Raw genomic sequence first — 17,274 nt, 5'->3', positions numbered from 1 at the left:
CTTTCTACTTAAAAGCAACTTCCCGAATACAAAGGATACGAAAAAGAATTTTAGAAACATGAAAAGGTTTTGTCCCATTTTCTTCTAAAAATATCATTGTATATCAAAAATCGAAAATGATAATCAAACACTATATAACTTAAAATTCTAATGAGTACCATAAAATGTACTGTTGAATCGATTTACGCTTTTGAAAGTTTCTCTACATATTTTTCTGGCTAACGAGTGTTTTCATAAATAAATACTGTCACTGCTTTTAAACCCGCTTCATCACTATGTTGCTACTTTCTATTTGTTACAAATGAAATATTTCCTCTTGAACAAACTTATCAATTATGAGGCCTTAGACAATCGAAAAGAAAAATATCGTAATCAATATTTGAAAAAATGCCATTGACATGCAGTCAAACTCATGTTCATATCCCTCAATTCACTGTCATAGTCAATATATGACCGGAAAAGATAATCAACAGTGACAGGTTCTGAATCTTTTTTTTTTGCGTGTTTCGAGTGTCGGATACACAAATCGAAATGAGTTCCTGTGTAAATCGTCGTTTAGACTGGTAATAGTTGCAATTTTGTTAACGATGAAACTAGTTCTTATATTATCGGACTGCTTATTAAATCCAGCTCTTCTGTAGCTGGTATTGATTATGACTTTGTTTTGTTTACAATGGAATTTAATTCGTAGAGTCATTTCAATAATCCTTTAACTGTTCCTTTCTGAACTCACTGATAGTTACTGAATCTTAGCTTTAAGGAACCTCTGTTTTTCTCACTGAGCTTCTTTGGAAACTCTCAAACTATGTTAAGTAAGTGCAAACTTTTGCCAAAAAATACCAAAGAACACAGACATATTGCAAGTAGCATTATCATTCTAAACAAATATTTACCGTGTAAACATATATCAATTATAAGACTGTTATACCTTGTGATGCTGACCCTTTCCACAATACTCTCCGTTTTGTCCGCTTTGTAGACCTCTTTCACATATTGAATTAAATATATAATACTTTCTGTACAAAAATTATGCTGATACTGTTATGTCAGACATAAAGAATGATAGTTTGTATTTTTGATTGACACCTGTGCTAACATATGTTAAAAAACTATACAACTTGTCCAAGTCGAAACAAAATTTAACACGTACTGTATTTGTCTTTTTATCTAATTGAATATTTAAAAATATGAATTTGTAATATGTCAGGTCAGTCTGAAGGCATCTTGTTTGAATGAACAAGGCTCCACAAACGAATACCATGTTCCTGTAATTTGACAAGTTTAACAATTTCAAGACACGACCATTCTTTTACGTTTATTGATTTTCCTCGAGCATCTCTGACAGGGTTCCCAAAGGAACTACATGTCTCGTAATTTCGTTTGAAACTGTCGAGCTGGGGACTTAAATGGTACATGATGGGACATAACATTAGCCTTTAATTTCTCCGAAAGTGTTAGGGACTTGTAATACAATTTCAATAAAATTAATATATTAAGAATTATTACATAAACGTGATCTCCAAAAAGCTTTAGACGTCGCGTCAGAAGTAATGCACGTGTCAAAGCCATACATGTTTTCAAATTTTTTTTATGCCGTTGTCATCCTATAATCGCTAATGAACTTGTCCCACTTGATATTTTCTGTGACATCTCTCACCGCGTTTTCTACTGACGCAAAATTGTCACAGTTTTCCCCGAGGTGCATGTTACCCGATGGTAAATGAAATTATTACAGTCACAGAGAAAAAGAAATTATCTTAAATTTGGTATAAAACAGTGTATTCCTCCCAACTATTCGACAATTTTAACGGTCCTTTATTCCCAGCATTACCCTGAAATTGGAGTTACTCTCAACTTCTGACGCGACTTCTTAATATTTACTTAGTTATGATACTTCAGTAGTAAAACAAATCGAAACACAAGACGTCTAATAAAAGACCTTACTGATGTGTCACTGTCTTGATTAATATAGTACATGATAATGGGCTCATTTATTGCACTCGTTTGAGAGAAAATGCACTTTTTGTACCTATGCTGATGTACTTTTCTATTCTTATCAACGATATATAATGATAAAATCTAGTTTTAAAAAGAAGTAATGAAAATGTATTCAATTTTTTTATTATTTGTTATGTTTAATATCGAAGTATCACGTTCCTACGGTGAGATTGGAATATATTGTTGAAGTGTAACACGGAACAACATGTCATTCTGGTAAAATATTTCCAAATATTCGTAATCTTAGCTTATAATGAAACAGCCTTAAGCAGAACTCTTTGTTTCAAACCTGCAACAAACTGTAGATAAGCATGGGTATAGGTGTTTTTTTTATTTAAACAAATCAACAGGCATTGAACGCTAAAAGTCATTTAAATGTAAGTATTTGCTAATTTGACCGTAAGTACGCGCTATCTTGACGAAATTTAGTGCGACTTTCATTTTTGTAGTGAGTTTTGAGGAGAATAAGCAGCACTTCATCGTGATATTTTTAAAAGGATGAGTTTTATATTAAGCATCTTTTTAAGAAAATTTAATCATAATCAATGCCTACAATAGTATCATTTACAGCTATACAAGTATTGCATTTTTGAAACGGTTCATTGTATTGTATATGTTTTGAAGTTTTTTTCTCTTCTTCACTGTTCGGGGTCGTAATTTATTACAAAGTGAACCTTATTTGTATACGAACTGGATGTACACGTCCATTCAGTGACATTGAGGTATTTTGTCCTTCTTCTTACTAGTAACGACAGAGTTTCATAAAAATTCGACTTACTACAGTAAATTTATTATGACAGATTTATAACATTTCTTTTTTTTTAATACGGCATATTAACGCAACAATGAACTTTGCTTTAAGGTAGTGGTTTCGTAATGGCAGTCGGCAATTGCCGTGTAATTACTAGTATGCGTTCTCATGCGGCAAGTTGGCATTGTTTGCACATAGCTTATAAAATGGAGAATTACGACGAGAACACGTAATCTGGCAGTTATAATGCTTATACAAGTTTTAAACGAACATGAATCACAAAAAAATGTACTCGATAAATATCAATTTATTTCCTTAATTCAATGGAATATAATTTTGAATTTATTGAAAAAAATACGTATTTGCAAAAGTAATAAAACCGTTTCATGAAATTTTAACAGTTTACATTCTACCATTTAGAAAAGATGTATATTAGGTTCTAAGTAATTAGAAAAAGCACACGCTAATATTTTCCCTCTATTCGTTCCATTAAGATCATGACGATCATTTTGAATTGCCGCAAAATGTTGGTACCTTCGGATGGCGTGTCATCAAAACTTATATTGTCCATAACTAATTTACATGATACCATAGTATTAAATGTCTTCTCAGTGACTTGCATTTCCCTTGATATTTTACATAACTAATAGCTGCTATTATGCTCCCGCATGAGAGAGGATTGCATGACACCTTAAATAATTATATGTCTATGGATGTGTTAGCTTTAAACAGAAAATATTAAGAAAGAATTGGAACGCTTCAGGGAAATCCACTTCACAAGTTTTACGACATATCTATTATTGTAAAATGCAATGGACTGACTACGTTTATTGCGATTCTAGTATGAAGGTGCAAGAAACGTGCACATGCAAGTTTTCTAGCACATTTACGTTAATTTCTGCCACGCGTTACGAATCACATTTACCTATCAATACTCTAGCTGTCGTGTTTCGTTCTAAAAATAAGCATACTTACTGAGAAAATGTTCAAATAGAGAAGGAATTATAGAGATTATTGACGTCTGAGTTTAAGTATATCAAAGAAGAATGATGCAAACTGCAATATGCGAAATAAAATACATTCTTGACGGCTGGCATCGTAAATCATGTTTTAAGAAAACACTATTTAAGAATGGAATGAAATGGTCTGGGAATAGACAACTTGATGAATATCCACCACGGAAAGCCGCATTCTAAAAACGCAGCCTCCCCACACGTAAACCCAGCAAACGGACGGGCACACGACCAACACACACACACAAAGCAAACACACAAGGACAAAACTATCAAATAAAGGAACACGGAGGGGCACCGCCTTGGAACGGTCAGTGGCAAAACCACCACTGGGGAGCATAAACCGCTTTATGGTGCACCTAACATCACTCTTACCCCCACCATGTTCCCAAGTCACGGAACAGTGTAAATAAAAGTTATCCCCGCCAGGTGAAACCGGCAACAGAAGGCATGTAATGTAAAACACAAAAATTCTGTTGTATATTTATATAAATGCTATCCTTAAGAGCTTAAAACGCATGTATTCAATGCCTTCGCAGAAGACAGAGCAACAAGTGAAACACCCTTAAGGGCCAGAAAACAGAAATAAAAATAGCTCAGTCCCGGTGGGATTTAAAAACTACCTATCATATGAAGAATGATATGATGCTACGTTTTTCCGAATGAATGGAGAGCTTGTTTTATGAAGAAAATTGTGATCTGATTGCATTAGGGACATTTTAAATTTATATGAGACACGCGTTTAGTTCAATTCTAAGATAAATGTTACAAATTACCTTATGATTTTTCTGATTTATTAACAACTGTTTCGTGAGTCACCAATCTGTCGCCATGAACTTTGAAATGTCTGATGCCTCATCAACCCTCTTCACATAATTCTAGAATCAATCAGAACTGTATTCACCTGAATAGGGAATCACCAACACATAAAAGTATAAGGTACCTGGCTTTATGATAACAAAGATGATATAGATGTAACCGGGAAAAACCTTACAATTTTCCTTCCCAAAGAAACTTTATGCCATGCCTTTTTGTTTCCATTACGTGTGTTAGAGATTCACCTGGAGGGGATTACTTTTATTTACACTGTCCCGTGTCTTTGGAACATGATGGGGGTAAGAGTGAGGTTGGGTGCGCACCATAAACCGGTTTAAGCTCCCCAGTGGTGTTTTTGCCACTGACTGTTCCAAGGCGGTGCCCCACTGTGTTCCTTTGTTTGTTCTTTTTGTCCCCTTGTGTTGACTTTGTGTGTGTGCGCGTGTATGTCTGCGTGCTGTAGGTTTCGTTTTGGGGAGGCTGCGATTTTGGCATTCCCTGTTTGATATCTGTCTTTGTTTTTTATATTTTTGACTACATAAATGTCAAACTGTCTCTAGCTAGCGGCGGACCCATGGGAAATAAGTCCGTGAGACAAGCGTTCAATTCATATCAATGAATGATATTCTCTAAAGATTAGATACGTTTTTCTGCCAATATAGCAGAATCTTATTCCCGGTAGGACGGAAATATGTAAAAAAATATTCACGCAAACTGATCGTGCTTTCATTGTCAAGTTTTAAATGGACTGAACGACAATTGATATGTTGTCACGGTTTTATGTAAGACATTGTTAAACAGAAAGGTACAATATCAGAAGATTTATACGTTCAAATGTGTTTATTAGTTTCAAAGTATGAAATTGCACGTATACATGGTTATCTCTTTGTAAGAATGTATGTGTCTATCCAGCAATATGTCGTTTTTGTTGTACACTGTCAAACTTATAAATTTCAAACGAAAGTACTTGGTATGGATTGTAGAAAAAGATCTGTATAGTCTGCGTAAATGAGCATACGGCTTCTAAGGAAGCATTGAAAATTTAAAAAAAAAAGACATAAGCGGCTATCTTTTTACGTTTCTTCACACCTCATGAACAGACTAAATCAAACCCAGTTCGCTATTATGTTACTTTGATGCGTTCTATGCTTCCAAAGGATCTTTTCACAGATTTAGTTGCTGATACAAGATACAGTGAGAGTGGACATTGTAGGTCAGATAAATAATTTTGACAACAAAGTATATTTGGTGATATTCTTGCATAAAAACTACTTTTTTCACTGGATCCGCCCTTGTATTAACGGGAGAAAAATCGTGTGCAAACAAGGCAGTTCACGTGCTGTTAATACCCGATTTTTATTTTTGAAATGCTTTCCCAGGGACGTATATGTAATTCTGCGCAGATTGACATCTGGTATCTGCGTCCTTTTTCTTTCATAAAAACCTCTTCTTGAAGCATTAAAGATGCAATCTAAACCATAGAATGTTTTACTGTATCAGTAACTAATGCCAAATGCGCTGCCCCCAACATTGTGCGTGCTCGTTTCTTCCCTTGTTTACTCCCCTTTTAGAACTCTGCGTCAATTCAGATTTTGTAGACAACCGTGAAAGTTAAAGAATCGCGTGTTTATCTGTGCGATTCTTTGTTTTTAGGTATCATATTTATGATTTTGGTAAGTATCAGTCAGTCTGTTTTTATCTAATTTCTCGAAGAATTTATATAAACAGCTTGGAAACTTGACACTACGTTCGTACTCATCCGTACTCCAACTGCGTGTCCGTACTCAATATAACTCGAATGTAAAGTTATTATTCTTGAAATTGTGATCGAGTCCACCAAATTGTGAAATGATATGAACAGTTATTGGTAATTTTATGTTTGTAATAATGAGAGATAAAAAATCGCTTAAAAACCTTCAGGATGTGCTTTTGATAGTGTTGTTTATTTCCGGGCCCTGGATACGGATATTTAAAACATGTTTACCGTTTCCAAGAACAACTGGAATGGTAAATAAAAAATGTACCGGAATCGTCAAGTCATCACATATGAAAACAATACATAAATCGTCGTGAAATATATTTTTATGCAAGAATAGCAACACTACACGTTTGTTTTGTGTATTAACGTTTGCAGAAGCCCTTGGGATATGTTTGTGACCCGAGACCCGAAGAAAAAACAAAAAACGTGTATTATCCCTACATTCTCATACTCTCTATCTCGTTTGACATGTCTCTTGTTTGTATCTGTCCAAAGTAAAGATTTACATCAACATCTCAGATGATCAACACAAGCTTTCGGAATCAAAAGCTCATATTTTAGAACCCGTCTTGACATTTATTTCAGAAAATGACTCGATTACTTTATTTAGTGCCCACTATAGCAATGGTGTCAGCGAGAGATAACATTTATTTAATGGCACGAATTATTGATTATAAATGAGAACGATTCTAAACTGTTCAGTAGAACTAAATAATTATTCCGAATGTAAATAGCGAAAATTATCGGTGGTTTGAACATTTCAGACAAAAAATCGGATGAAAGTTTAACACCGAATCTGATACTGACTATAAAGCTATTAAAACTGACAAAACATTATCAGGTAGACTGGCAAAAAAATAGTAATCATGGCAAATGGTTTTCTTTAGGAAACTCTACCTGCGCTCAGTGTCCGTTTTGATTTTGGAGTCGATTTAGTGTATCCAAATGGAAGACATCCGCTTAAACTGAAGCTATGGACATGGGAAGTGCTTCCATTTCAAAATCTTCCATGAAAAAATCTATCTATCTGTTTAGTTAAGTTCTATGCTTCTGTTAATTGACATTTTGTCCAAGTACACCATTATGCATGATTGATATATTTAATCGAACCAAATACTTTCTGTTGTAGTTTATAATACGCATTGTCTTGGTGCCAGTAACATCAGTTGTTTGCTTTTTCTTTCTTCATGCAAAACCTTGTCTTGCCTCTAATGTATTTCAAAGGCTACGAACTTCGAAACTTCCTAGAAGAGTGTTAGTGAAATAAACTTATAATTGAATTTGCGCAATTACTTTTCCACAATTTCGCGCGTTTAATAGAAATCAACAATGACAGGAAATCGACATTTTCAAAATTCGTGAAACATGGACGTAATGTTTATATCGCTCTAGTCTAAAATGGACGTAATAGTAAATGTCGATGTACAGTTTTGCCGACGTTATTTTTCTATCGATGTACGTAATATTTATATCGATGAACTAATATAATATTTATATTGATGTTGAGAAAAAGAATGTTATATCTTTTATCGATGAAGTAGAAAATGGACGTTATATCTATATTGGTATAAAGAAATAAAACCGGAACAGTATCAACAGTTTCCGAATGTATCAAAGAACACCTACACTTACCATACACTATATCAATAGTTTATTCATAACAGTATAATTATCAAATGAAAAACTGCTTTGTGTTATGTAGATAATTTCATTCTAAAACAGTAAGTAGATAATATCACTTTTTCGACAAATCCTCTTGTTGTTTTTTTGTGTTTTTTTTTTTCGTTCTTTGTTAGACGTGCCGTCAAAAATCAATGTTGTTGTTGTCGTAGAAAGAAAAGTGTATTCGTATGCTTTCAACAGAAAAGTATTAAGAGTTTATATATTATTTTCCTATCGAGACATAATTAAACACGAAATTGTCTTGACCTAACAGAGTCTAGTTTGTTGAATGTAAATCTAGACGCTTTGAATTCAACTGTTCTTCACTGATTGAAGTCTGTGCAAACGATGGTCATGTCCGGTATAATTAGACAAGTTCAGTCATTTCCAGATGTGACCATTCTATTAACGCTTATTGATTACCGGCGGAGAGCCCTGTATTTAGATGAGCTGTATTCAGATGTAGATATTCAATCAACTTTCAGTATCTTTATATTTGGAACATTCGGCGGGAATTTGTAAGGCCTGCATTAATAAGGAAAAAGCATTATCCGTTTTTCCTACATTCTTATTGTCATTGGGATTTTATTGTACAATTACAACACAATGCAAACACCACAGGTTTCAATGTGTCTGTACAATCTTGGTCTAAGTACTTGCTAGTCTACTTTAAACCTACAAAGTCTAGATTGAAAAAAAAGTTATAAGACCAGATAAATCCACATTTTTCCACTGTAAACGCATCAATTGCTCACTGTATTTCAGCATTTAACAATCTTTGAGACAAAGCCTTTATACAAATAATATGCTTACAGTTAAGTCTGCGCATGTCAGTTTGTTTGTCAAAGAAATATTTTATGCACTGTTAGGTACTGAATTCGTTTAGAAACTTTGTATTCTTTTAACTTGTAAATGTATTGTATCTTAAATTTGGAAAAAGGTATTTATGTCAAACGTAACATAGTTTGTATTTGAACCCTAATCATATATTCGTGTTTTCCTATAACAAAAAGACTGTTGAAAATCAATTCGGACACATTTTCTCATTTGAATGACATACTGCTGAAAAGGAGGATTTGACACAGATCAAGTCTGTTTTATTTATGTACAAGTCAGGATTTCACACCAAATAACATAAACTTTAATGACATTTTCTATGACTCGATTGTGTAGCCAGTTATTAATCATGGAACAGTTGTTTAGGGAACCAATTCATTTGCTGTGCAAAATCTTGATTAAGGGAAACAACCTCTATGTTACAGCGTAATGCTTGTATAATTGTATATTTATATTCTCAAATAACATGATATTTATATTGTCAATATTGCAAATTATAATCGTTAGCCTTAATAGCATATTGTAGTTATAAGTATAGTATAACAGTCAGTTTGACATCTAATATTGATTCCTGATGTTTCACCAGTCCAACCTTGTTTCTGCATCTTCTCTACATGAATCAGAGGTGAAACACGTTTGACATCAGTCTTCTGTCTTGGGATCGAACCCATGACCTCTTGATTCTTAGTATTTTGTCATTCCTTTGGAGAAAACAAGGTGAACACACATAATGAAACTGTTTTCTCAAACTTAAATCACATAATAATATAGGATTGAATATATCGTTACTAATCTTGTGTTATTTTTGTACACACACCGTAATAATAACAACATGTTTGGTAGTAGACCCTTAAATACAGTCTGCCTATTCCACGTCATCACTTTTTCTTGTTTGTTATTTTGAAATCTCTTGACTGTATTTGTAGCTCATACGAGCGTGTGGCTTTTTATACTAGTAGCAGGAGAAAACTGAAAATCGCAGCAGCCAATACGTAATCAAACAGAAATTGCCAGTCCATTATCTTTACCTTAAGCCTACTGACGGCAAATGATTCCGCATTTGCGACCAGTGGAGGCTGATCTTGACATGCACTGTTCGCTATTCAGTCAGTAAAATTTCAAAGAACACCCATTCGAATTATAAATGGTACTGCCCGAATTGAATGATAGGGAAGTCCATTTTAGAAACATAGCAGACACTTCTGCTGTAGATTTACGAGTTAATTCTGTTCTTTCAAAAGTAATTTGATATTTCTGATTTCGAAAATAATCAGGTATTTCTCATAAATAATCACATTTTAACAAAACTCATTTGACAGTTAACAAATAAATGATTACTTTATCCTTGATCCATGTTACTCCTTATTTCATATGCAAGTGGCTGATTTTATTTCATCGTCGCGTAAGGGACTTCTGAATGACACTTCATATAATTTTTCGTCTACAGAAGTGAGACTTTCTGTATGAATTCTTCAGAGAGGATATAAATTCTTTTGGGAATTTCATTTCGCAAGTTTCAAGACATAGTAACTATTGTTAACGGACTGATTATGTCTACATACCGACTGCATTTTGACTTTAGCTGTCAAACACATCCAATATAAACGAACATTGCAGTACAACAAGGTGCTCGAGAATTTGACAAAAAAATCGGTTTCAGGTAAGATAAGAATAAAAATATTTCAACAGCTAGAAATATTTTGTTAAAACGTTACCGCTGAGCTTCTTATGTTTCACACGACTGTGAAATAGTAAAATTCTTTGGTCCGACATGGCAGGGAAATAGGAAATTCCTGAAGTTTGACGCGGATGGAACTTCGGGGCGCCCGAGATCCAGCATTGCAGAGAAGCAGAGAGCTTCTGTTGTCCGACATGTCAAGGAAATAGGGAGCTTTTGATATGAAAAAACAGGGCGATTTGAAGTCATGCGTGGCATGGAAATACGGAGCTTTTGAGATTTAACATGCTAGAGAAACAGGATGATGCGAAGGTCCAACCTTGCAGCGAAACAGGGAAAGAGGGAATTTCTTTATTTGAGACATCACGTTGAAAATGCTTCAACTTAAATGAAATGTCTTGTACTAAGCAGTTCATTTAACGATGGTTTGATTTACATGAAGATTGTTGAGATGAGTTATAGAATACATGTATGTAGCAGGAAAAATGAGTTGATGCCTTTCAGGACATCTGAAGAAAGAAACATTAATGTGGAAATTGTACGAGCTTTTACAAACTGTTACAAGATCATGCATGTTTGTATGGGTGCATTGCTTTGTTTCAGTCGAAATTGCAGTTTTCAATATCAAACATTATTAGGGAGAAGAGTATAATTGTTTTGAGTAAAATTTCTTATCTAACGTGCGTTTAGAATCAAAGAAGTTGTGAGTAGCGATAGGAAATTTGTCTCTCAATATTTTGCACTATCGATAAAATTGCGATAAGAAAGCACAAGAAATAGACAAATATATAAACGAATGCAGACACAAATCAATAAATAAATATATAGACCATGAAATAATTTGAAAATAAACAAAACCCAGAGAACTTTAAACTAATTTCTGGGAGAAATTAGACAAAAACACAAAATATAATGAATTATAGGGATATTACTAAATTTTTCTTTAAACTTAAATCTCTTTCCAACGGATTGCAGAAATTTCATACGTTCAAAATGCATGTCGGTTCTACATGTACTGCACATTGCATGTATGTTTTAACTTGGACAATTTGTTCAAAATTAATTTAGTTCGTGTATAGAGTCAAGGTTTTACAAAGCTTACCAAGTTATCGTCATCTTGACGCCATTTGTTTTCTACCTGTTACTCCTTACAAGTGCAAGTACTAACCTATTAGTTTTTTTACAGCGCTCTGCATTTAAAACAGGTAAGAATTATGATTAGATAGTTGTGAACCAATGCTGGTTGCGCAGTGTTTGAAGAAAATTCAGTTCTTATTAGTAAGCATACGAATGGCGCATATTTGGCGTCAAGATGCCACGATTCTTGTCGCAAATCAGCGATAAATGCAAGATGCATCACGTGGTATCGCCCTATCTTGACTATATTATCATTTTTTACGCATGAAATTAAAGGAATATCATATTTAAGTAAAATGCAGAAACTAGGATTTAAAGGCACTGACCTCCTGATTTGGCTACAACAATCTTTCTTTAAAACTGAATTTTGGTCATGTTATGAATATAAGAAAATGAATGCTTGTTTTTAAACTATCTTAAAATGCCAAATCAAGAAAAAAAACATGTCCAGGTCGGGAGTCGAACACAAAAGTACGGCACTTTTCGGTCGTTAAATACGAAGCTTTATAATTAAGGCAGTTTACCTCCAGTACCCCGTTAAAACGCTTTTCAATTGTAAATGGTAAAATCAGTAAAAACAACTAATTCTTACGTGTTTCCATAACATATAATCTGTCAGTAACTAAGTTTCAAAGCCTTCTTAAGAAATATAGTAATACTTTTCTGATATCTAAAATATCTCATTTTTATTGTCGTACGATCTGGAGACCAGTACATTTAATCACGACGTAAAATGTAGTGGTTTCTAAATCTACATATTACTCGTACCAGATTAATAACCAAAACTTTTTAAAAATAAACATTATTTATTTGAATAAATATCAAATACTGTTAATTGCGAATAACCTATTATGTTTTTTTTATCATCAAATGTTCGAAGATATCTCATATTTTTACTTAATCAATGTCAAGCCGTCTTAACTAGCGACAAGTACTTTCTGCGCGCTTGTGGAAAAAGGCAATGGGACAAGAGTTCAATTTACATCAATGAACGATACTCGTAAAAGATAACATACATTTTTTTCCCAGACAATGTTACAGAATTGCATACCCCGTAGGACGTGCAAATAATCACAAGAATAATATCGTGATTTCAATGTAAGTTTTAACTGTTCCTAACGATAACTGATAGGCCAAGTGATATAAATAATCACATGAACAATATCGTGATTCCAATGTAAGTTTTAAATGTTCCTAACGATAACTGATAGGCCAAGGCATTGAGAACACTGATATAAACGTGATTCCAATGTAAGTTTTAAATATTCCTAACGATAACTGATAGGTCAAAAGCATTGAGAACACGATAACTTTTAAATAATTGTGTGTATCGGTGGATGGGTGTTGTGAAGAAATTGGCAATTAATCAATTGACATGTGTTCAAGAATGATAATGATTAAATATTTCTGTATGATAAAGTTCCATCCAGGACTGGGTTAGGGTGTGATGCATTTTTTACATCTCCATCAAACAGAGTCAGTTTATTATTTACTTTGCTTGGTTGTGTTTACTTCTTGTACATTTAATCTGCATCCGTTTACCTACCAATTTTATGTATCAACATTCACTGTATTATCATTATGGTCAAACTATTGTTACTTGCCTTCCTGTACTACCATAAAATGGTCAAATACTTTTTAATTATCATAAACAAAAAGGCAATAACATTATTTACCCACATTTCTTTACAGCGACGGATGGCGTCTGTCTTGTTGCCTAAACTGTGTGTTTTACAGTGGTTGTTTCACAGAGACAGGTTTTCAGGCATCAACTATATATATATGACAGAGATTATGAAACCGTTCGCCTAGAATTCGTTCACACTTATAGTACTTACCACAAGTTATATATCTGTTGTATTTCTCAATGTATCTATTATCTAATATATGTTGATAACTGTTTAATACAATGCTTTCTGAATACCCTCTCGAAATAAATTCTACTCTGTTATATTACAGGTATCGGCTATATTTTGGTATGTGAATCAATTTTGATTATATACAATATGTGCTTGAAAGCTCTCGCCTTTGACTTCAGTTTCATATTTCTTGTTTTGAGACAGACACAATATAATGTTAGTAGTAAACAGAACTCATAATGGCTTTTTATTAGCTTTTTACCTCATAAGAAGTCTATATAGCTCTAATATCATGGTAATATAAACTATTTTAATATCTATCAATTCAAGTTGTTTACAATAAAATAGTTATTAACATGATCATTACAATGCATTGAGGTGTATAGATCTGACAACGTTTGGTTCGACCAGTGCTTCCATGAATTCAACTTTTAAATTTTTATCTGTATTATAACTGATATGTCCTTTTAAACATGTTCTGTTCTTGTGACGTTTTAATTCGTATAGATTTCTTTAAATCTGCCGACATATAAGCTTTATTCTTAGTACTTGTCATTATCCATTTCAACTGTAAAGTGTGTGACTCATACATGCTAATTAGTGTAAAAAGCCGTGTTTAGAAAACATATATTACTTTTTAAATCATTTTTAAAGCAAATAGGTTATTTATTTAATATAAATGCATAAACGAAAGTATAAACATGGTTTCTTTCTGTATCAAACTAAAATTGATTTCTACTTCAACATGGCATTAAATGACGTAGTGGTAATAATCCAATTCCAATCTATTGCAAGTCAGAAATTATTGAAATAATTTTGTGCATCACAACATTTATTTCTCAAACAGGAAGTTTTCTACACGCTTGTGTGAAATTCAATTTGCAAAAATAATAGCTTGTATTTTAAGACGGATTACGAACGGCTCCATCCAGCATTGCTGCTGTAATGATGCACTTGCTATGTAATGTTTTACACTTATTAACTTTTCGAAATGACGTAGAAATAAACGTTTACTAGTAAATCAGCTGAGACTTTACGTATTAACGTATCATTTTTATCATGTGGACATTATCATTATAACCTTAAAAAACTGATCCGGTTGTCTTTGAAGCTATTGCCGTAACACATAAAGCAACAAGATTATAATTCAGGACGAGACATAATTATGGGTAACGTCATACATGTATTATTATATTCGTTTTGTATTATGTTTTCATTTTTCTTTCTTTGCTTTTTTGTGATTTTTAGCTGATATCACATTGCTATTGACGAGCGGTAAAAGCTGTTTTGCCCCTGACTGGTCCAAGGCGGTGCCCTACTGTGTTCCTGTATGTTTTGTGTAAGTTTGTCACTTCTTTGTTATTAATAAGTTCGTTTGTGTTGCTATATAAGTGTGCTCAGTAACTGTGTGCGTGTATACAATTGCACCAATCTGACTGACGTACATCTCCTATTACGCTACGCATAGGTTCTGAGAACGACCTATTCATAGCCTCGTTCTGACGACCCTTTCGCTAGCCAATCAGAGCCTAACTTACAACATCTTGCAAATCTACCTGTAGCCTTGACTTTTGATATTTACAATTCTTATGTCGTAATGTATCTGATAGCCGGCTAGCTCAGTCGGTAGGCCACTTGCTTTAGCTTTGTAAGCGAGGGGTCCCGGGTTCGAGCCCTAGAATGACTGCACATTTTTCTTACTCTTTGACATTCGAACAAGTCGTCTGATTGGATAAAATAAAAATAGCAATACTGGAAATCCAAAATATGCAGAAGACGAATGTGAATGGGTCGTTCTCAGATCTTCGTTTAGAAGATCAAGTACTTTAGTCAGATTGACAATTGCACTTACATATTTCCATTTGGAGTGTTGTATGGGCGGCTGCGTTCTGTGAATGTGGCAGTCCCTGTTGTACTGATGTCCTTGGTTTTTTAATGAGACAAATGAACTGATGGAATAAAACTGACGCTGTTTGATAGACAAGGACGGATGATTCGTTTAACAGCTAAAACTATTACAGAGGAAAATCGAGTGTAACATGACACTAACTGCAGTTAGACAATTTGGAGGATTAAATGGTAATTTTATAGAAAGTCTGACCTTTTAGTAAGACAGAAATGAGTTTTAAAAAAGCAAGAATTTTGCGTTCTAGACTGTCGGGTCTGTATTTCAACAATTTTCTATTGTTTTTATTTTAACTTGAAATGCTAAGATTCAGCAGTGCACAAAACCATTATCAGATATGAGGCTTGACTAAGAATATCATATTGATTTTGAACAACAGTCTTCAATAGTTCCATTTGATTAAACGAAATCAACACTGGCAGTAACTTAAATCGCAAGAAATGACGTCTTGTTTCGATTACTTGTAATATCTCGTAGTCAAAATTTATGCACACATTCGTAAGGGATGACTAAACAAGATACATATTGTTAACAGTGATGGTGCTTATAGACTACAAACATATCTAACTAAATGACAAGAGTTCGTGATATTGACACATGTTTGCTAGGCTTCAGTCAAAACTTGAGAAAAAAAAAACTTTATTTTTTTCTAATATCATATTATCAATTCGACACTTTTGGTTTTTCGGTCGATCAATAGTCGGAGCCATTTGCCATTATTCATTCGGATTACGGGCAAATATTTTTAAACAATAACCGATAAGCTGTTCAATACTCTATATCAAATAATATCAACGCAGATAGTAATATTTAAATAATTATACTAATATAGGTAATATTGGTAATAATACTGTTATACATGCTTCTTACTAAATAAAGCCTTTATTGTAATACGCGTTTTTGGTTCTTTTAAAGCGTTATGTACAGCATGGATCAGAATGAGAAGTGAGTATGCTAATAGTTACTGTTTGAATGTTTCTGTCCATGCAGCACTATGTCTGTCTACATTATCACGGTATTCAGAAACTACAACAAATCGTCGAGCATTAAATTACAAGTTTTAAAATGTTATACCAGCCAAGGCTAACGTTTTCATTTCAAAATTTTCAAAGAGAGAAAATATAGCTTTTCTGGTCCCAATCAGATAAAAAGACTAAAATGTCACTGCTGATTTGTGAGACATAATAACGGAGATTTGAGTTTAAATGCAAATATTAAATCAGAACGAATGTATAGTACAATTCGGGTGTATATAAGGCAGCATGGAAACTAACCTTGTTGGGTTAGTGGACTTGCTCGTTTGTACTGCTAGGCGCTTTGCTGTCACTCATCTGGTGTATTGTGGTAGTGATTAGTTCGCATAAATTCTCTCTACTTACATAATAATTTATAAAGCGAACATGTATCCTCGCGGATCTCACGTATAGGAAAGTCAACTGTTCTGAATTTAATTATATCCCTGTCACGGTATAGAACTTGAGTATAAAAACGGGGAGAAAGTGTGTAGGCAGCCGGGTAGCTCAGTCGATAGAGCATCGGAACGGTATTCCGAGGCCCCGGGTTCGAGTCCCGGTCTGGCTGTACATTTTTCTCACCCTGTGTCATTTGGCGCCCAACATGGGACCGTGACGACATTACACTGGTTAGTCTCCGACGCCTGTAATTGCTTATATATAAAGTACCCGCTGAAATTCGAGGACGAATTTCAAAATGGTGGGGAAATATGTCACGGTATAGAACTTGAATATAAAAACGGGGAGAAAGTGTGTAGGCAGCCGGGTAGCTCAGTCAGTAGAGCATCGGAACAGTATTCCGAGGCCCCGGGTTCGAGTCCCGGTCTGGCTGCACATTTTTCTCA

General features: G+C 34.0%; 1 protein-coding gene and 1 non-coding gene across 3 annotated transcripts in view; one reads left to right on the top strand and one right to left on the bottom strand.

Annotated features, from left to right (window-relative positions):
• Nucleotides 1-17,274, bottom strand: part of LOC123525470 (glutamate receptor ionotropic, NMDA 3A-like) — a 293,441-nt gene that overhangs the window by 206,100 nt on the left and 70,067 nt on the right. The gene's annotated exons all lie outside the window — the stretch shown is intronic.
• Trnat-agu (transfer RNA threonine (anticodon AGU)) lies at nt 17,190-17,261 on the top strand. Its single transcript has one exon. It is a non-coding gene; the product is annotated as a tRNA-Thr (tRNA).

This window comes from Mercenaria mercenaria, chromosome 3, assembly GCF_021730395.1.
Source record: "Mercenaria mercenaria strain notata chromosome 3, MADL_Memer_1, whole genome shotgun sequence".
In the NCBI taxonomy this organism is placed as follows: domain Eukaryota; kingdom Metazoa; phylum Mollusca; class Bivalvia; order Venerida; family Veneridae; genus Mercenaria; species Mercenaria mercenaria.
The sequence above is the reverse complement of the archived record's forward strand: the minus strand, read 5'-3'. Positions and strand labels throughout refer to the sequence as shown.